The sequence below is a fragment of the Salmo salar genome, chromosome ssa12, assembly GCF_905237065.1.
Source record: "Salmo salar chromosome ssa12, Ssal_v3.1, whole genome shotgun sequence".
NCBI lineage: Eukaryota > Metazoa > Chordata > Actinopteri > Salmoniformes > Salmonidae > Salmo > Salmo salar.
The window spans coordinates 77000301-77023146 of NC_059453.1; positions in this window are offsets into that span (position 1 = coordinate 77000301).

Sequence of the window (22846 nt, forward strand, 5' to 3'; positions counted from 1 at the left end):
ACGAGCAGGTATCCACATACATTTCAAACAAAGATTCAACCACAAAGACCAGAGAGGTTTTCCAATGCCCATTTGAGCATGGTGAAGTTATTAATTACACTTTGGATGGTGTATCAATACATCCTGTCACTACAAAGATACAGGCAGGTGTTCTTCCTAACTCAGTTGCTGGAGTGGAAAGAAACCGCTCATGGATTTCACCATGAGGTCAATGGTGACTTTAAAACAGTTACAGAGTTTAATGGCTGTGATAGCAGAAAACTGAGGATGGCTCAACAACATTGTAGATACTCCACAAGACTAACCTAATTGGAGTGAAAAGACTGAAGAGAATAAAAATATTCCAAAACATGCATCCAGCTTGCATCACGGCGCTAAAGTAATACTACAAAAAAGTAGGAAAGCAATTCATGTTTTGTCCTGAATACAAAGTGTTATGTTTGCGGCAAATCCAATACAAATCATTACTGAGTACCACTCTTCATATTTTTAAGCATAGTGATGACTGCATCGTGTTACGGGTCTGCTTTTAATGGTTAAGGACTGGTGAGTTTTTCAGGATGAAAAATAAACCGAATAGAGCTAAGCACATGCCAAATCTTGGAGAAAACCTGGTTCAGTCTGCTTTTCACCAGACACTGGGAGAGGAATTCACATTGCAGCAGTAAAAAAACCTAAATCACAAGGCCAAATCTACACTGGAGTTGCTTACCAAGAAGACAGAGTTCCTGAGTGGCTGAGTTACAGTTGAATGCATACTGTTTGCATACTGTTTGCATACTGTTTACATAATGTTTTACCCACCTCATATGTACGGTTGAAGTCAGAAGTTTACATACACTTAGGTTGGAGTCATTAAAACTTGTTTTTCAACCACTCCACAAATTTCTTATTAACAAACTATAGTTTTGGCAAGTCGGTTAGGACATCTACTTTGTGCATGACATAAGTCATTTTTCCAACATTGTTTACAGACAGAAACTTTCACTTATAATTCACTGTATCACAATTCCAGTGGGTCAGAAGTTTACATGCACTAAGTTGACTGTGCCTTTACACAGCTTGGAAAATTCCAGAAAATGATGTCATGGCTTTGGAAGCTTCTGTTATGCTAATTGACATAATTTGAGTCAATTGGAGGTGTACCTGTTGATGTATTTCAAGGCCTACCTTCAAACTCTGTGCTTCTTTGCTTGACATCATGGGAAAATCTAAATAAATCAGCCAAGACCTAAGGAAAACATTTGTAGACCTATACAAGTCTGGTTCATCCTTAGGAGCAATTTCCAAATGCCTGAAGGTACCACGTTCATCTGTACAAACAATAGTACGCAAGTATAAACACCATGGGACCAGGCAGCCGTCATACCGCTCAAGAAGGAGATGCGTTCTGTCTCCTAGAGATGAACGTATTTTGGTGCAAAAAGTGCAAATCAATCCCAGAACAACAGCAAAGCACCTTGTGAAGATGCTGGAGGAAACAGGTACAAAAAGATCTATATCCACAGTAAAACGAGTCCTATATCGACATAACCTGAAAGGCCGCTCAGCAAGGAAGAAGCCACTGCTCCAAAACCGCCATAAAAAAGCCAGACTACGGTTTGCAACTGCATATGGGGACAAAGATCATAATTTTTTGAGAAATGTCCTCTGGTCTGATGAAACAAAAATAGAACTGTTTGGCCATAATGACCATCATTATGTTTGGAGGAAAAAGGGGGAGGCTTGCAAGCTGAAGAACATCATCCCAACTGTGAAGCACGGTGGTGGCAGCATCATGTTGTGGGGGTGCTTTGCTGCAGGAGGGACTGGTGCACTTCACAAAATAGATGGCATCATGAGGAAGAACAATTATGTGGATATATTGAAGCAACATCTCAAGACATCAGTCAGGAAGTTAAAGCTTGGTCGCAAATGGGTCTTCCAAATGGACAATGACCCCAAGCATATTTCCAAAGTTGTGGCAAAATGGCTTAAGGACAACAAAGTCAAGGTGTTGGAGTGGCCATCACAAAGCCCTGACCTCAATCATATAGAAAATTTGTAGGCAGAACTGAAAAAGCGTGTGCGAGCAAGGAGGCCTACAAACCTGACTCAGTTACACCAGCTCTGTCAGGAGCAGCTCTGTCAGCCAAAATTCACCCAACTTATTGTGGGAAGCTTGTGGAAGGCTACCCGAGTCGTTTGACCCAAGTTAAACAATTTAAAGGCAACGCTACCAAATACTAATTGAGTGTATGTAAACTTCTGACCCACTGGGAATGTGATGAAAGAAATAAAAGCTGAAATAAGTAATTCTCTATTATTATTCTGACATTTCACAATCTTAAAATAAAGTGGTGATCCTAACTGACCTAAAACAGGGAATTCTTACTTGGATTAAATGTCAGGAATTGTGAAAAACTGAGTTTAGATGTATTTGGCTAAGATGAAGGTAAACTTCAACTTCAAATGTATGTACTGTATTCTTGTCAAAGCTCATCCTATATAAATACTGCTTTACACACCTTTTCTATTCTTATACTGCCCATAATGTACACACCATCATATACAGTTGAAGTCATACACTATCAACTTAGTGTATGTAAACTTCTGACCCACTGGAATTGTGATACAGTGAATTTTAAGTGAAATAATCTGTCTGTAAACAATTGTTGAAAAATGACTTGTGTCATGCACAAAGTAAATGTCCTAACCATCTTGCCAAAACTATAGTTTGTTAACAAGAAATTTGTGGAGTGGTTGAAAAACGAGTCTTAATGACTCCAACTTAAGTGTGTGTAAACATCGGACTTCAACTGTACATATATATTTATATTCCGGACTCTGACATTGCTCGTCCTTGTCACGATCGTGATGAGAGACGGACCAAGGCGCAGCGTGATTAGAGTTCCACATCTTTTAATAAACAGTGAAACTTCTACAAAACAATAAACCAACAACGAAACGTGAAAGTAGTGGTGCTACATACACATACACAAAACAATATCCCACAACCCAGGTGGGAACAATGGATAACTTAAGTAAGATCCCCAATCAGAGACAATGAACATCAGCTGCCTCTAATTGGGAACCATACCAAGAGCACCAACATAGAAATGAAAAGACTAGAACACCCCCTAGTCACGCCCTGACCTACAACACCATAGAGAACCAAGGGCTGTCTATGGTCAGGGCGTGACAGTCCTAATATTTCATAATTCCTTTCTTTTTATTTGTGTGTATTGTTTTGTATTGTTAGGTATTACTGCACTGTTGGAGCTAAGGCAAGAACTAAAAATGGTTGTCTAGCAATGATCAACAACCAATTTGACTGTCACGTCCTGGCCAGAATAAGGGTTAATTGGTATTGTAGTTTGGTCAGGACGTGGCAGAGGGTATTCGTTTTATGGTATTCGGGGTGGTGTGTTTGTTGTAGGGGATTTGATTTGTGTATTTCCGGGGTTTTTGGGCACTGTTCCTTGTTATGTATGTCTATGATTGATCTAGCTGTTGTATATCTATGTGTGGTCAATTGGGGTTGGGACTCTCAATTGAAGGCAGGTGTTGTCATTTGCCTTTGATTGAGAGTCCCATATATTAGGGTGTGTTTGTATGTGTCTTTTGTGGGAGATTGTTGTGTGCACTGCGTTTGTTTGAGCCTGCCACACTGTTGCCGTTGTGAGTATTGTTTATTGTTTTTTGTTTTTTTCAAGTGGATACCTTACCTGTTTTTATCAGGAATAAACATGAGTGTCCACAATCCCGCTGCATTTTGGTCTTTACCTCAACACAACGAAATACGTGACATTGACAGAGCTTAAAGAATTTAAAAAAGAATAATGGGCAAATGTTGCACAATCCAGGTGTGGAAAGCTCTTACAGACTTACCCAGAAGGATTCAAAGCTGTAATCACTGCCAAAGGTGATTCTACAAAGTATTGACTCAAGGGTGTGAATACTTATAAATTAGGTATTTCTGTATTCATTTTCAATAAATTTGCTACAATTTTTAAAAACATGTTTCCATTTGCCATTATGGGGTATCTGCTGTGTGTAGATAGGTGAGAATTCAGGATGTAACACAACAAAATGTGGAATAAGTCAAGGGGTATGAATACTTTCTGAAGGCACTGTAAAACGTCTATAAAAAGAGAAAGGCCTTGTTTAAACAAACCCGCAGCGTGTCTGTCGCCAAGCTTTTTAGCGGGTTCATATCAACACAGCTTGTGTGAGTGTTTGTGTGTGTGTGTGCGTGCGTGAGTGCGTGTGTGTGTGTGCGCATGTGTGTGTGCATGCGTGTGTTGGGGTTAGTTATAATGTACATATGTAACCCCTTAAAAACAGTGTTTCATAAAAAAAGTGGCAGGACTCCCATCAGATAAGACCACATAATGGGAGTGAGACTGCCTCGTGAGGGGGGGGTGGGGGGAGGGGGGGGGTAGAGAGAGGAAGAGGGCCAGAGAAAGTGGGGGTGAGGGGTGAAAGAGGAAGCAAAGTAGGGGGAGGGTAATGTGAGATACTAGCAAGAAATAAAAACGCTAATCAACTATGATTTTAATTTTTTTATTAAATACATCCTAACACGTTTATAAAAATCATATTTGACATATTATTTGTTTATAATTTATTTAACCTGTCACTACTTCTTCAGTACCTTCATACTATAGGTTTATAAGACAAACGAGAAACTGACAGGTCAATGAAAAGGAGCATGTGTTGAATTAAAATATGTTTCCATGGCGGGTACAGTTCACACGAAACACCTTCCCTTCAGAACAGTGTGATGCTTTTGGAGAAATGTGCCTTTTATTTCTTTGATACGAAGTGCTGGATGCCACATAATGTCCCCTGAGGCATAAGTGTCTCTGTATCGGGTGTAGGTCTAATCTGCTGTGCTGTTTTTGTGCTTTGTATCAGATGGCCAGCCACAGTGCAGTCCGGGTCACTTTTTCATTGCTAATGTAATCTTGTCCTCCCCTGCAACCTTCCATACACACAACACTGAAAGAGCTGGGACCAATAGAGAATTACAACACAGAACACACCACCATGGCCCACTCTCTCTCTCTCTCTCTCTCTCTCTCTCTCTCTCTCTCTCTCTCTCTCTCTCTCTCTCTCTCTCTCTCTCTCTCTCTCTCTCTCTCTCTCTCTCTCTCTCTCTCTCTCTCTCTCTCTCTCTCTCTCTCTCTCTCTCTCTCTCTCTCTCTCTCTCTCTCTCTCTCTCTCTCTCTCTCTCTCTCTCAGGGAAATAGAGAAATATATCTACTGGTTCTCTGAGTTTGATGTGCTTCCTACCAGCTCGTTCCTTTTTTACTTTCTCAGCGTTTCTTCTCTGTATTATGATTTCTCTCTGTTTTTTAAGATTGAGGAAGCACAGCGGTGTTGACTCGACTACTGCTATGCCCTAGATCAGCTACATCTCTCATTTTGAACACCCCCGCCAATTTCTGTCACTCCGGGAGACAAATGTGCATCGCCGAGCTTGTTCCCCCCTCTCCCTCTGCCCACTGGCTGCCTGAAACTCCGTTCCTCTGCCTTTGAAGTGGTGCGTGCAGAATGGAGATTCTTTGCATGGTAAATTCGCCCCGTTGCCCGCAGCGTATCCATTACACAAGTTTAAAGAATGCTGGGGAGTCGTTTGGAAGGCCACTTTTTCTCACTTCATAACCAATTTCTCTGTGTTTTGAACTTGGGTAGTCATGAGCCATGTAATCTGTAAATTGGTCCCTTTCTTCAGAGCACGCGCTCCACCAGCGCACAGCGTTTGATGTGCAATTATTTTGCTCATTACAAGTTAATTTTATTGTTTTAGTTCGCAAATGTTTCTTGGGGTCATGATGTTAAAAGTTTCTGAAGAAGTGAGAAAGGGGGAGAATTAGAGGCAAGAGCGAGCGATGGGGCGGTTTTGAGAGCTCATTTGAGCTGCCATGACCGGCTATCTTACTGCCCACGAAGCATTCAAAGGGAAGAGGCAAGAAGATTATTGTTCCCTCACAAATCTGCATTTTCATAACCTTTTACACCAGATAAAAGGCTTTAGATCAATTCTCCACATAGAATCCCAGATCAACTTCTCCTTAGCTATTCAAACCATCCATTAGGTTCTATATTAACACCTTGAAAGTGAGCATTCCATTTGCTTTTGTTTTTGATGCAACCTTGCATGTTGCTTGAATGCATGTATTTGGCTGCACTGAAGATACGATTACAGAGACTGAGAGGAGAGAGCATCTGTCTGTCTGTTAGTTTTGTTTTCGTAAGTACAGGATTTTGACCTTTAGCTAATTTCATATAGAAATAAGATCAGCTCACCAATTGTGCCTTGTTCATGAACAAAGCAAACATTTGTGTTTCAAATGGCAATTTTAATGCTACACAATTACAAAGATCAATGCGCAACAATATAATAAATATTTTTAATTCACTTACATTTGACCCAATTATAACATCATATTTCTGCCATATTTCAATGACGGTTCAATAACATCTAATTTACAAACAGTGGCTTTACTCTTCTGGTATGTACAGCACATTTCCAAATGTCATCTAGAATATCACATAAGGTTTTTCAAAATAGTCTGTTTCTGTTTCGCTTCATTGGTTAGAACAAAAGCATTTTTTTTTTTTTACATTTGATTGGATCCAGTTGCTCGGTGCCGGCCGTTCTACTTAATTACCCTATAGCAGTAGGAAAGCACACAAACACACACAAACAAACCAGCCCCAATGCTTTTTGAACCTTTTCATCTGAGGCTGAGGCAGAGATAGCGCTGTGTTTTATTCCTGCTTCTCTTCTCTCATTTAATTTCCCCCCTCTCATGGTTATGGAAGGCAAATTCTGTTTGACTGTGTGCTTTAATACCATCAACGTTAAATAAACTTTGTTGACAATAATAGCTTCTGGCGAAGCGCCCACATTAACAAAAAAGACAGACAACAGGTTCAAAGGCAATGTATCACCCTGCTTTTTACTCACCATTATTCATCCTTCTCTCTTTACCTCTCATCCTCTCTCTCTTATCCTCCGCTGTTCGCCTGTGTTTTTTCTGAAACTCTTTGTCTGTTAAACTGCTACATGGTTGGGATACAGAGGCTTATTAGCTGCTCAGTTTAATTAAAAAAGGCCATTCATATGAAAATGGGAAGCTGATAGTGATTGCTGTCCCCAGCAGCTTCTTCCTGCTACTTTAATTAGAAGCGCATTTGATTGACATCAAGCCTGCTGGCTGGCTTGCTGACTGGTTGGCTGACATGCACACACACATGGACGTGCACACCATCAACTCCATTTGTATTAGAGAAGTGATTGTGATGAGCTATCCTTTCCCTCACTCAGTCTCTCTTTCCCCTATTTTCTCTTCCTCTCTTTCTCCCTCTCAGGGGTAGGCAAGGGTCTATGTGGCTTGCTGTTTCAGCATGACAATGCCCCCGTGTACAAAGCGAGGTCCATACAGAAATGGTTTGTCGAGATCGGTGTGGAAGAACTTGACTGGCTTGCACAGAGCGCTGACCTCAACCCCATCGAACCCCTTTGGGATGAATTGGAAAGCTGACTGCGAGCCAGGCCTAATCGCCCAACATCAGTGCCCGACCTCACTAATGCTCTTGTGGCTGAATGGAAGCAAGTCCCCGCAGCAATTTTCCAACATCTAGTGGAAAGCCTTCCCAGAAGAGTGGAGGCAGCAAAGGGGGGGAACAACTTCATATTAATGCCAGTGATTTTGGAATGAGATGTTTGACGAGCAGCAGTCCACATACTTTTGGTCATGTAGTGTAGTTTGTATTTACAATGGTGTTTGTGCTTCACTGGTTGCCCTTTTCTTGTGTCAACAGGTCAAAATTCTTGCTGTTGTAGATATGGGAGGTTATCATAATTGGATTTGTTTTCAAATTCTTTGTGAGTCCGTGTAATATGAGGGAAATATGTGCCTCAAATATGGTCATACATTTGGCAGGAGTTTAGGAAGTGCAGCTCAGTTCCCACCTCATTATGTGGGCAATGGGCACATAGCTTGTCTTCTCGAGGGCCAGGTCTGCCTACGGCGGCTTCTCTCAATAGCAAGTCTGTACATAATCAAAGTTTGACAACATTTTTAGGGCCAAATGGCATTCCAGTTTGCTGTCATTTTTTGGTTAGTTCTTTCCAATGTGTCAAGTATTTATCTTTTTGTTTTCTCATAAATTGGTTGGGTCTAATTGTGTTGCTGTCCTTGGTATCTGTGGGGTCTGTTTTGTGTTTGTGAACACAGCCCCAGGACCAGCTTACTGAGGGGACTCTTCTCTAGGTTCATCTTTCTGTGGGTGATGGCTTTGTCATGGAAGGTTTGGGAATCGCTTCCTTTTAGGTGGTTGTAGAATTGAACAGCTCTTTTCTGAATTCTGATCATTAGTGGGTATTGTCCTAATTCTGTTCTGCATGCAATATTTGGTGTTTTATGTTGTACGCAGAGTAAGTTCTTGCAGAATTCTCACAACTGTAGAGGGCAATGTGTTCTACAAAGTCTTTTTTTTGCCAGATCCTAATTGGGATGTCGAATTTTATGTTCCTTTTGATGGTGTTTAAGGCCCTTCTTGCCTTGTCTCTCAAATCGTTCACAGCTTGGTGGAAGTTACCTGTGGTACTGACGTTTAGGCCAAGGTAGGTATAGTTTTTTGTGTGCTCAAGGGCAGTGGTTCCCAAACTTTTTATAGTCCCGTACCCCTTCAAACATTGAACCTCCAGCTGCGTAGAGCTCTTATAGGACCAGGGCACAAATAATAATATAATAATAATCAATCAATTTGCTCTTTATTTAACCATCTTACATATAAAACCTTATTTGTTCATCAAAAATTGTGAATAACTCACCACAGGTTAATGAGAAGGTGTGCTTGAAAGGATGCTCATAACCCTGCAATGTTGGGTTTTATTGGAGAGAGTCTCAGTCTTAAATCATTTTCCACACACAGTCTGTGCCTGTATTTAGTTTTCATGCCAGTGAGGGCCGAGAATCCACTCTCACATAGGTACGTGGTTGCAAAGGGCATCAGTGTCTTAACAGAGCGATTTACCAAAGCAGGATACGCGGTGCGCAGCCCAATCCAGAAATCTGGCAGTGGCTTCTGATTAAATTACATTTTCACAGAACCGCTTGTTGCAATTTCGATGTGGCTCTCTTGTTCAGATATCGGTAAGTGGACTCGAGGCAGGGCATGAAAGGGATAACGAATCCAGTTGTTTGTGTCATCCATTTCGGGAAAGTACCTGCGTAATTGCGCACCCAACTCACTCAGGCGCTTCGCTATATCACATTTGACATTGTCCGTACGCTTGAGTTTATTTGCACACAAAAAAATCATACAATGATAGGAAAACCTGTGTGTTGTCCTTGTTAATGCAGACAGAGAAGAGCTCCAACTTCTAAATCACAGCCTCAATTTTGTCCCGCACATTGAATATAGTTGCGGAGAGTCCCTGTAATCCTAGATTCAGACCATTCAGGTGAGAAAAAACATCACCCAGATAGGCCAGTCGTGTGAGAAACTTGTCATCATGCAAGCGGTCAGACAAGTGAAAATTATGGTCAGTAAAGAAAACTTTAAGCTCGTCTCTCAATTAAAAAATATGTGTCAATACCTTGCCCCTTCATAACCAGCGCCCTTCTGTATATTGTAAAAGCCTTACATGGTCGCTGCCCATATCATTGCATAGTGCAGAAAATACAAGAGAGTTCAGGGGCCTTGCTTTAACAAAGTTAACCATTTTTACTGTAGTGTCCAAAACGTATTTCGAGCAAGAGCCTCTCAGTGGATGCTGTAGTGTACCCAAGTGGTGTCGGGAGCAACTGCTTGCACGCGCGATAACACTCCACTATGTCTCCCTGTCATGGCTTTTGCGCCATCAGTACAGATACCGACACATCTTGACCACCAAAGCACATTTGATGTCACAAAGCTGTCCAGTACGTAAAACATATCCTCTCCTGTTGTTTTGGTTCCCAGTGGTTTGCAGAAAAGGATGTCTTCCTTAATTGACCCCCCATAAATGTAACGGACATACACCAGGAGCTGTGCCAGGCCCGCCACATCTGTTGACTCATCCAGCAATAATGCATAGAATTCACTGGCTTGTATGCGAAAACAGTAATTGTTTCAATACATCTCCTGCCATGTCACTGATGCGTCGTGAAACAGTGTTGTATGATGAAGGAATTGTCTGTATAGTTTTTTTGGCCTTTTCCCCCAGCATTGTCCCAGCCATATCCGCAGCAGCAGGAAGAATTAATTCCTCCACAATAGTATGGGGCTTGCCTGTCCTAGCCACTCGGTAGCTCACCATATAAGATGCTTCTAGCCCCTCTTATTAATGGTATCTGTTGCTTTTATACATGTCTTACTCCTGGAAAGTCATCTTAATTCTCGCTCAAAAAACTCCTGTGGCTTATTTTTCAAATGGCATGTTTTGTTTCTAAATGTCTGTGCAAGAGTGAAGGTTTCATCGAGTTGTGAGATAGTACTTTTGCACATATAACACACTGTGGCTGAGAAAAGGCACTACACCCAATATAAGTGAACCTCAAATCAATGTAGTTCTCATCATATTTGCGCTTCTTCGATGGTCCAACGGTGTCTAGATGGAATGTATTTGTGGTTCTGGCAACTGGATCTTTTTTGGAACACTATTATTTTGGTCTTACTGAGATGTACTGTTAGGTCCTAGGTCTGACAGAATCGGTCCAGAATATCTATTCAATCTAGGTCAGGGGTGACCAAACAGTCGATCGCTACCTACTAGCCAATCGCAGAGCGCTTGCCTGTCGTTCGTGAGATTTGTATTTATTTATAAAAAATACATTAAAAATATGTTTAAAAATTATGAGTATACTGTACATCTACTAAAATTCAACCACACAAATCAATGCCTATAATCGACAGTCCTCCATTCACAGCAATGTCTGAAAAGTCATGTTATTTACATCAAATATGACCAGTCCCTGCCCACTTATTAACATATGCCTAGTTAGCGTGGTCAGATGCCGCCCGCCAACTCCAGGTCGAGGTCACGGTGATGCCAGGCAGGTAGCTAGCTAGCTAACTTTGTAGCCAGATTTGTTCTTAAGTTGTGTGGTCGACAGCAGCAATAATGAGTGAAGGGAAGGATCAGGAATACGTCTTTGCCACTTTATATAATGTTTACATTCCCTACATTACTCATCTCATATGTATATACTGTACGCTATACCATCTACTGCATCTTGCCATCTTGATGTAATTAAATGAATCACTAGTCACTTAAAGCAATGCCACTTTATATGTTTTCATACCCTACATTACTCATCTCATATGTATATACCGTACTCTATACCATCTACTGCATCTTGCCTATGCCATTCGGCCATCACTCATTCATATATTTTTATGTACATATTCGTATTCATTCCTTTACACTTGTGTGTATAAGGTAGTTGTTGTGAAATTGTTAGGTTAGATTACTTGTTAGATATTACTGCATGGTCGGAACTAGAAGCACAAGCATTTCGCTACACTCGCATTAACATCTGCTAACCATGTGTATGTGACAAATAAAATTTGATTTGATTTGGATACAAAAAAAACTGAATTACGAAGAAGAAAGGTACAAGAACTAAAAAATCTACTGGCAGCACAGCAGTCAAATTTCACAAGGCCTATGACCAAAGGGAAGGCGGCAACCATAGCATCTTATCGTGTGAGTCGCGTTCTTGCTAAGCATAAAAAGTTGTTCAAAGATGGGGAGATGATCAAGGAAGGATTTATTGAGGCTGCAGACTCGCTGTTTTGAGATTTTAAGAATAAGAATTATGGCTGCCATCAATGACATTCAGTTATCCAGAAAAACAGTGACAAGAAGATGTGAGGGAATAGAGGAGAACCTCAAGGATGAACTGAAAAAGGATACTGACAACTGCGAGTGTTATTCCCTCCAGTTTGACGAGTCCACAGATATGGTAGATGTGGCAGAGTTATGCATTTTCATCAGAATGGTATTTCACAACACGAGTACAAAGGAGGAACTACTCACCATTTTGCCACTGAAAAGACATTCAAGGGGCAAAGATTTTTTTCAAGCTTTTTTTTATGGAGTTTGCTAACAAATTCCAACTGCCCTTTTGTAAGCTTGTCTCCATTACTACTGATGGGGCACCTGCTATAGCAGGCCGCATTAGTGGGTTCGTTGCATTGTGCAAACAAGATGATTATTTCCTGGACTTTCTTAGTTATCACTGCATAATTCATCAGCAAGCTTTGTACAGGAAGATGTTAAACATGAAAGAGGTGATGGATGTTGCGATGAAGATTGTGTGTTCTATTCGCGCAAGAAGTCTACAGCATAAGCTATTTCGCACTCAATTAAAAGAGACTGAAGCGGAGCACACAGACCTGTTGCTGCACTCAGATGTGCGGTGGCTGAGCCGAGGGAAATTTTTAGGGAGATTCCGTGAGTTGTTGCCTGAAATCAAGTTTCTCAAGGTCTCTAAACATGCAGAATATGCACAGCTAGAGGACACACAGTGCCTCCTGGATTTAGCTTTTCTCACTGACGTAACTTACATGCTTAATGAATTGAATGTAGAGCTGCAAGGGAAAGTCAAACTTGATTGACATGATCAGTTCTGTGAACACTTTTAAATGCAACCTACAACTGCTCACAAGAAAGCTGCAACAGATGGACCTGCATTTCTTTCAACACATGCATTCAGAACTTGAACGTCAGGGCAAGGATACAGCACAGCTTGACAGTGCATGTTACATGAAGCAAGTCCAGAGCATCTTATCTGAGTTTGACAGTCTTTTCACTGACTTTGCATCACTTGAGCCTATTGCCACTTATATGTGCGTTCCGTTTGGCATAGATGTAAATGAGGAAGTCATTGCCTCCAAAATGGGGTCACTTTTTCAGTTGGACACAACTATAGCAGAAACTGAAATTCTCACCCTTCAAAATTACATTCAGCTGAAATCCAGGGCAACCACTGAGATGAAGGAAGAGTTCTGGGAGCTACTGCTAGAGGAGAAGTATCCCAGCATAAGAAGATGTGCTCTCAACTTATCAGCCCTTTTTGGATCAACCTACATGTACCTCTGTGAGTCAACATTTTCTCACATGAAGATAATAAAGTCCAAGTACAGATCTACTGTGACTGATAACAACCTTGTGGCCTGCATGAGACTTGCAACAAGCTGCTACAGCCCTGACTATGAAAAACGACTTGCATCCACCCAATGCCAAAAGTCACACAAAAGGTAGGAAATGAAATGAGTTGCACTTATTTGTGGAAAACATGTTATTGGTCCACATATTTGGGTGTTTTAGCGACAGTGTTGTGTTTCATACATTTTGTCGGTTGGTTTAGATTTAGAGACTGGAAGATCTCATCAGGCTGGCAAATGAAGAAGTAGATCTCACTTCAACAAAGGTTGGGCACACCTGATCTAGGTGCTGCTGTAGGCCCTCCTTGGAGGGGGACAGAAGCTCTAGATAATCAGCAAACAGTACCAGTCAAAAGTCTGGACACACCTACTCATTCAAGGGTTATTCTTTATTTATACTATTTTCTATATTGTAGAATAATAGTGAAGACATCAAAACTATGAAATATCACATATGGAATCATGTAGTATCCAAAAAAGTGTTTATATTTGAGATTCTTCAAAGTAGCCACCCTTTGCATTGATGACATCTTTGCACACTCTTGGTATTCTCTCAACCAGCTTCAGGAGGTAGTCACCTGGAATGCATTTCAATTAACAGGTGTGCCTTGTTAAAAGTTAATTTGTGGAATTTATTTCCTTCTTAAAGCGTTTGAGCCAATGTGTTGTGACAAGGTAGGGTTGGTATACAGAAGATAGCCCTATTTGGTAAAAGACCAAGTCCATATTATGGCAAGAACAGCTCAAATAAGCAAAGAGAAACGACAGTCCATCATTACTTTAAGACATGAAGGTCAGTCAATGCAGAACATTTTCTTCAAGTGCAGATGTTGCCAGTAATCCATGTTTTCTGGTTGGAAAAAGTACGTACGGTCACTGTGGGGATGACGTCATCGATGCACTTATTGATGAAGCCAGTTTCTGAAATGGTATACTCCTCAATGCCATTGGATGAATCCCGGAACATTTTCCAGTCAGTGCTAGAAAAATAGTCCTATAGCGTAGCATCAACTTCATCTGACCACTTCTATATTGAGCGAGTCTCTGGTACTTCCTGCTTTAGTTTTTGCTTGTAATCAGGAATCAGGAGGATGGAATTATGGTCAGATTTGCCAAATGGAGGGCGAGGGAGAGCTTTGTATGCATCTCTGTGTGTCACGCCCTGACCTTAGAGATCCCTTTTATTCTCTATTTGGTTAGGTCAGGGTGTGACTAGGGTGGGAAATCTATGTTTTCTATTTCTTTGTTGGCCGGGTATGGTTCTCAATCAGAGGCAGCTGTCTATCATTGTCTCTGATTTGGGATCATACTTAGGCAGCCTTTTTCCACCTTTAGTTTGTGGGATCTTGTTTTTGGTACTGTTCTGTATTGCCCAACTGAACGTTACTTTTTCGTTTTGTATTTATTTTTGTTTTGTTTCGGTGTTCATCTAATAAAGAAAGTTGTACACTTACCACGCTGCACCTTGGTCTAATTCTTCCCTCAACGAACATAACACTGTGTATGGAGTAAAGGTGGTCTAGTGTTTTTTTCCTCTGGTTGCACATGTGACATGCTGATAGAAATTAGGTAAAACAGATTTACGTTTGCCTGTATTAAAGTCCCCGGACACTAGAAGCACCGCATCTCAATGAGCATGTTCGTGTTTGCTTATGGCCTTATACAGCTCGTTGAGTGTGGTCTTAGTGCCAGCATCGGTTTGTTGTGGTAAATAGACGGCTACAAATAATATTGATGTGAACTCTCTTGGTAGATCGTGTGGTCTACAGATTATCGTGAAGTATTCCTCAGGCGAGCAATATGTCGAGACTTCTTTAATATTAATATTATTGACAAATAGACATACACCTCCGCCCCTCGTCTTACCAGGCATAGCTGCTCTGTGCTGCCGAAACACGGAGAAGCCAGCCAGCTTTATATTATCCGTGTCGTCGTTCAGCCAAGTCTCGGCAAAACATAAGATATTACAGTTTTTAATGTCCCGTTAGTAGGATAGTCTTAATCGTAGATTGTCCAGCTTGATTTCCAATGATTGCACATTGGCCAATAATACCGAGGGTAGTAGTGGTTTACTCACTTGCGGACGAATTCTCACAGGGACCTCCGCCCCCTGTATTTCCGTATTTTCTTCACGCAAATGACAGGGATTTGGACCCGGGAAGCAGTATATCCTTTGCATCAGACACATTAAAGAAAACATCTTCATCCAGTTCTAGGTGAGTAATCGCTCTTCTGATGTCCAGAAGCTCTTTTCGGTAATAAGAGACGGTAGCAGCAACATTACGTACAAAAATGCAAAACAAAAACAAACAAAATAGCACAGTTGGTTAGGAGCCCGTAGAACGACAGCCATGCCTCCGCCGCCATTGTATTGGCCAAAGAACAAACCTCCAGGTTGTGTAAGGGCTATTTGACCAAGGAGAGTGATGGAGTGCTGCATTAGATGACCTGGCCTCCACCATCACCCAACCTCAACCCAATTGAGATGGTTTGGGATGAGTTGGACCGCAGAGTGAAGGAAAAGCAGCCAACAAGTGCTCAGCATATGTGGGAATTCCTTCAAGGCTGTTGGAAAAGCATTCCTCATGAAGCTGGTTGAGAGAATGCCAAGAGTGTGCAAAGCTGTCATTAATGCAAAGGGCGGCTACTTCGAAGAATCTCAAATATAACATATATTTTGATTTGTTTAACACTTTTTTGGTTACTACATGATTCCATGTGTTATTTCATAGTTTTGATATCTTCACTATTATTCTACAATGTAGAAAATAATAAAAAATAAAGAAAAAACCTTGAGTGAGTAGGTGTGTCTAAACTTTTGACGTGTACTGTATATGGACACTGTTTAATGTCAAGAGATAAGGGGTTAAATACATGTAAAAAATATATATATATATATATATATATATATATATATATATATAAAAATAAAAAAACATCCTAATTCTTAAGTTGTCTACTTGGAATGTTTAGATTTGATAGAGAAGCTGAAGGGTCAAATATACTGTTTAGGCTTTCTACTGCAAAGTTTACACCTTCACTATCACAGTGAAATGTTTTGTGCAGGAAGTTGTACAAAAGGGATTGAATTTGTTTCTGCCCAATTGTTTTTTGGTAGGTTTCTACACTACATTCCTTCCATCTATAGCATTTCTTAAAAGTATTCATTTTGTTTGGCTTTGTCTCATGATTCAGTATTGCTCTGTTCAGGTAGAATGTGACTTCGCTGTGATCTGATAGGGGTGTCAGTGGGCTGACTGTGAATGCTCGGAAAGACTCTGGGTTATGGTCGGTGATAAAGTAATCTACAGTAGTACTTTTCATTTGATTTATTTCACCTTTATTTAACCAGGTAGGCTAGTTGAGAACAAATTCTCATTTACAACTGCGACCTGACCAAGATAAAGCAAAGCAGTTTGACACATACAACAACACAGAGTTACACATGGAATAAACAAACATACAGTCAATAATACAGTAGAAAAAGTCTATATACAGTGTGTGCAAATGAGGTAGGATAAGGGAGGTAAGGCAATAAATAGGCCATGGTGGCGAAGAAATTACAATATAGCAATTAAAACCCTGGAATGGTAGATGTGCAGAAGATGAATGTGCAAGTAGAGATACTGGGGTGCAAAGGAGCATGATAAATAAATAAATAACAATATGGGGATGAGGTAGTTGGATGGGCTATTTACAGATGGGCTATGTACAGGTGCAGTGATCTGTGAGCTGCTCTGACAGCTGGTGCTTAAAGCTAGTGAGGGAGATATGAGTTTCCAGCTTCAGTGATTTTTGCCGTTTGTTCCAGTCATTGGCAGCAGAGAACTGGAAGGAACGGCAGCCAAAGGAAGAATTGGCTTTGAGGGTGACCAGTGAGATATACCTGCTGGAGCGCGTGCTACGGGTGGGTGCTGCTATGGTGACCAGTGAGCTGAGATAAGGCGGGGCTTTACCTAGCAGAGTCTTGTAGATGACCTGGAACCAGTGGGTTTGGCGACAAGTATGAAGCGAGGGCTAGCTAACGAGAGCATACAGGTCGCAGTGGTGGGTAGTATATGGGGCTTTGGTGACAAAACGGATGGCACTGTGATAGACTGCATCCAATTTGTTGAATAGAGTGTTGGAGGCTATTTTGGAAATGACATCGCCGAAGTCAAAGATCGGTAGGATGGTCCGTTTTACGAGGGTATGTTTGGCAGCATGAGTGAAAGATGCTTTGTTGCGAAATAGGAAGCCGATTCTAGATTTAATTTTGGATTGGAGATGCTTAATGTGAGTCTGGAAGGAGAGTTTACAGTCTAACCAGACACCTAGGTATTTGTAGTTGTCCACATATTCTAAGTCAGAACCGTCCAGAGTAGTGATGCTGGAAGGGCGGGCAGGTGCGGGCAGTGATCGGTTGAAGAGCATGCATTTAGTTTTACTTGCGTTTAAGAGCAGTTGGAGGCCACAGAAGGAGAGTTTGGTATGCCATTGAAGTATGGCATTGAAGCTCGTCTGGAGGTTAGTTAACACAGTGTCCAAAGAAGGGCCAGAGGTATACAGAATGGTGTCGTCTGCGTAGAGGTGGATCAGAGAATCACCAGCAGCAAGAGCGACAACGTTGATATATACAGAGAAGAGAGTCGGCCCGAGAATTGAACCCTGGTGCACCCCCATAGAGACTGCCAGAGGTCCGGACAACAGGCACTCCGATTTGACACACTGAACTCTATCAAAGAAGTAGTTGGTGAATCAGGCGAGGCAATCATTTGAAAAACCAAGGCTGTTGAGTCTGCCGATAAGAATGTGGTGATTGACAGAGTCGAAAGCTTTGGCCAGGTCAATGAATATGGCTGCACAGTAATGTCTCTTATCGATGGCGGTTATGATATCGTTTAGGACCTTGAGTGTGGCTGAGGTGCACGCATGACCAGCTCTGAAACCAGATTGCATAGCGGAGAATGTACGGTGGGATTCGAAATGGTCAGTAATCTGTTTGTTAACTTGGCTTTCGAAGACCTTAGAAAGGCAGGGCAGGATGGATATAGGTCTATAACAGTTTGGGTCTAGAGTCTCTCCCCCTTTGAAGAGGGGGATGACCACGGCAGCTTTCCAATATTTGGGAATCTCAGATGGTATGAAAGAGACGTTGAATAGGCTAGTAATTGTGGTTGCGACAATTTCGGCAGATCATTTAAGAAAGAGAGGGTCCAGATTGTCTAGCCCTGTTGATTTGTAGGGGTCCAGATTTTTCAGCTCTTTCAGAACATCAGCTATCTGGATTTGGGTGAAGGAGAAAAGGGGGAGGCTTGGGTGAGTTGCTGTGGGGTTGCAGGGCTGTTGACCGGGGTAGGGGTAGCCAGGTGGAAAGCATGTTTATTGAAATTCTCAATTATAGTGGATTTATCAATGGTGACAGTGTTTCCTAGCCTCAGTGCAGTGGGCAGCTGGGAGGAGGTGCTCTTATTCTTCATGGACTTTACAGTGTCCCAGAACTTTTTTGAGTTTGTGCTACAGGATGCAACATTTCTGCTTGAAAAAGCTAGCCTTAACTTTCCTAACTGCCTGTTCATATTGGTTCCTAACTTCCCTGAAAAGTTGCATATCATGGGGGCTGTTTGATGCTAATGCAGAACGCCACAGGATGTTTTTGTGCTGGTCAAGGGCATTCAGGTCTGGAGAGAACCAAGGGCTATATCTGTTTTTTGAATGGGGCATGCTTATTTAAGGTGGTGAGGAAGGCACTTTTAAAGAATAACCAGGCATCCTCTACTGACGGGATGAGGTCAATATCTTTCCAGGATACCCGGGTCAGGTCGATTAGAAAGGCCTGCTCGCTGAAGTGTTTTAGGGAGCGTTTGACATTGATGAGGGGTGGTCGTTTGACTGCGGACCCATTACGGACGCAGGCAATGAGGCAGTGATTGCTGAGGTCCTGGTTGAAAACAGCAGAGGTGTATTTGGAGGGCAAGTTGGTTAGGATGATATCTATGAGGGTGCCCATGTTTACGGATTTAGGGTTGTACCTGGTGGGTTCATTGATAATTTGTGGGAGATTGAGGGCATCAAGCTTAGATTGTAGGATGGCCGGGGTGTTAAGCATGTCCCAGTTTAGGTCCCCTAGCAGCACGAGCTCTGAAGATAGATGGGGGGCAATCAATTCACATATGGTGTCCAGGGCACAGCTGGGGGCAGAGGGTGGTCTATAGCAAGAGGCAACGGTGAGAGACTTGTTTCTGGAAAGGTGGATTTTTAAAAGTAGAAGCTCGAATTGTTTGGGTACAGACCTGGATAGTAAGACAGAACTCTGCAGGCTATCTCTGCAGTAGATTGCAACACCGTCCCCTTTGGCAGTTCTATCTTGTTGTAAAATGTTATAGTTAGGGATGGAACTTTCAGGGTTTTTGGTTGTCTTCCTAAGCCAGGATTCAGACACGGCTAGGACATCCGGGTTGGCAGAGTGTGCTAAAGCAGTGAATAAAACAAATTTAGGGAGGAGGCTTCTAATGTTAACATGCATGAAAGCAAGGCTTTTACGGTTACAGAAGTAATCAAATGAGAGCACCTGAGGAATAGGAGTGGAGCTAGGCACTGCAGGACCTGGATTAACCTCTACATCACCAGAGGACCAGAGGAAGACTAGGATAAGGGTACGGAAAAAGGCTATAAGAACTGGTCGACTAGTACGTTCGGAACAGAGAGTAAAAGGAGCAGGTTTCTGTGCGCAATAGAATAGATTCAAGGCATAATGTACAGACAAAGGTATGGTAGGATGTGAGTACATTGGAGATAAACCTAGGCATTGAGTTATGATGAGAGAGATATTGTCTCTAGAGACGTTTAAACCAGGTAATGTCACCGCATATGTTGGAGGTGGAATTTAATGGTTGGTTAAGGCATATTGAGCAGGGCTAGAGGCTCTACAGTGAAATTAGACAATAATCACTAACCAGGACAGTAATGGACAAGGCATATTAATATTAGGGAGAGGCATGCGTGGCCGAGTGATCATAGGGGTCCAGTGAGTGGTTGGGCTGGCTGGAGACACGGCGATTCAGACAGTTAGCAGGCCGGGGCTAGCAAGCTAGCTGAAGGGCCTTAGAGGGACATCGCGACAGAGGAATGTCTGTTTTAGCCTCCTACTACCGCCAAGGGATGAGTTGTAGATGTAACTACCGGAGTGGTTTCCTCGAAGCCTACCATTGACTCTGTACAGACCCAGCATGCGACAGAGCTGCAGGAGTTGTGGCCCATTTTTGTTGGTTGTTTTGCGGTTGTGTCTAGGGGGGTATATTGGGGAGGGAAGGCTATCACCTCCAGGTAGGTGTTAGACCCCCTGTGTGCTGAGAGTGTCAGGTTCTAGCATTTTCTCTGCCCCTCTCTCTCTCCCTCCCTCTCTCTCTCTCTCTCTCTCTCTCTCTCTCTCTCTCTCTCTCTCTCTCTCTCTCTCTCTCTCTCTATCAAGGGAGAGCTTATCGTCTGTTTTCACCACCCACTTCTGCTTTCTACATCTTATTATTATACTGTCAGCCACACGTGCCTGGCTGATAGATTTACCCATCTGCTGTTTACTACAAGTAGATGATTTACTTAAGGGTTTCAGTTAAACTTGACCTCTCTTCTCTTTTTCTTGCTCTTTGCTGCAATGACTTCTGTTGTTTACGACTCCATTTCATGTGAGCAGGCAGAGGGATGAGCCAGATAGGAGCTTGACGGTGTGTGTGTGTGTCTCATGTTAAACACAGGGTAGTATACCAACACCACATATCCCTGCATGTTGTGATCCAGACTGTTTCTATGAATTCACTCTGAAACACAGCCATTAGATAAGAAAGGAAGTTTAGCCCCAGAGTGCACCATGTTCCTTTGTACAGGGTAATAAAGGAGCCTACAGTACAGTCGACCTCCTCCATGCTACAAGGGGACTAGGGCCCTGCACGATGCAGACTCCAGGCCCCAGGAGAGGGCCTCCCTGGCAGAGAAAATGGCCCATCAGAAGTCAGTGCTGTGTAAAGTTTAGCAGTTTTCTCAGTTTTGTTTTTGATTTGCGGGTTGTTTGAGAATGATTTGGGAGATAGGCAGGCCTAACGGGGGCATGGATGTCGGAGCGAAATGTTGTTCCAATTATCACCTTCATTACAGGTTTATGGTATGACTGCCGTTGAAAACGTAGCTGGGCCTGCATTTCATGGTATGATATGAGAACCATGTTGTTGTTTTTTCATTTAGTGGGATTTCCTCTGGAAGCAGGATAATGTATGACAGAGATGCTGGAATACCATTGAGTATACATGAAATGACAACTGGTTTCTGGGGGGAATAATGGCATATTTTACGCTATTCTCTTTTCTTAGCATAAACCAGATAATAACATCTGTTTTCTGTGATTTTCTTTGCTTCATCAATATGATTATTGTACTACTTTTCCCAATCCCTCATTAGAACAAACTGTTCTATCTCTCATCCTTAGATTGCGTTCTAATTTGCATCCACCATAAATGACTGGATTGTACTGTGCTGCATATGTTCACTGAGGGGTTTACATAAATCTCCTTTCTGTCTCACTAGCGCTCTTACACAATCCTTCTTTCTCTCCCTCAAATCACTAATGTTACTCAAAACTGCCTGGGGCAATAACTGGAAAGCAGGATGGAGAAGACATAATACAGGGTAACATAGAGGCAGAGAGAGAGAGAAGGGAAGGACTTGAGGGTTTTGATATATTGTATCTATCTGTAGAGGGTACAGAATTCACCTCAGGCACCATGCAGACAGGCAGCTGCTTCCTCAGGTGAGTTACCTACCTGGCCTGCCTTACCTGTGCTGGCCCCTTCAAAGCTCCAGGATGCAATATCCTGGACAGGCAGTGTCCTCTCCTCCTTTCCTCCTCCTCCCCTGTCCACAGTACTAAACAGTGATTAACCCTGGGCTCCATCCTAGCATCAGCTCACCTGCCATCTGACAACCATTAGAGTGCTCCTAATCTTCTCCTCAATCTGTCTACGATAGGGTCTGTGCCGGGCCGAGCTGGGGGAGCTGTTGATAATTTGTGTCATTTTACATGTACTGCTCTGCTCTGTCCCTGACAGCATTCAGCTGATTCACTGTCACTTCTCTGTCTCGATCTGTCTTTCTCGTATGCTCACCCATCTCGCATTCTCTCTCTCCCTCAGTTTCTCTCTACATTTCTCTCAGTGAGAGAAAAAAGCCTTAAAATGAGTTAGAGGAAAGAAAATAACTGAATATAATCAATTTTGAATATAAATAATGTTTACTTTATTACGCAAATTGCATTACTTTTTTGTTTGTTAGTTTGTACCTCTTTATTATGCTTCTTATCACAAATACTCAGCCATGGTTTGCACTTGAAGTTCAGTAGGTTACATTTGTTATGACATTAGCAACTGTAGTCACTTCCTGTGGCAGAGAATATAGAGAATACAGACGGTTGAATCTTTGTGTCACCTCACTGACACACACGGACATCTTCTACATCAATCAGTCAGAGTTTACAGTGCCTTGTTTAGCTCCCGCTATTCTACTGTAAATCATCAATGACGACATATCGCAATTTTGTTGTTACACTTTTAATGGGGTTTTCATGGGTCACAAGGATACAGGATACAGAGGTAAGAGGAAAGGTCAGTAGGGGATTGGTAAAGGTTGTGTAACACACACGCATAACACACACACATAACACAGACACACA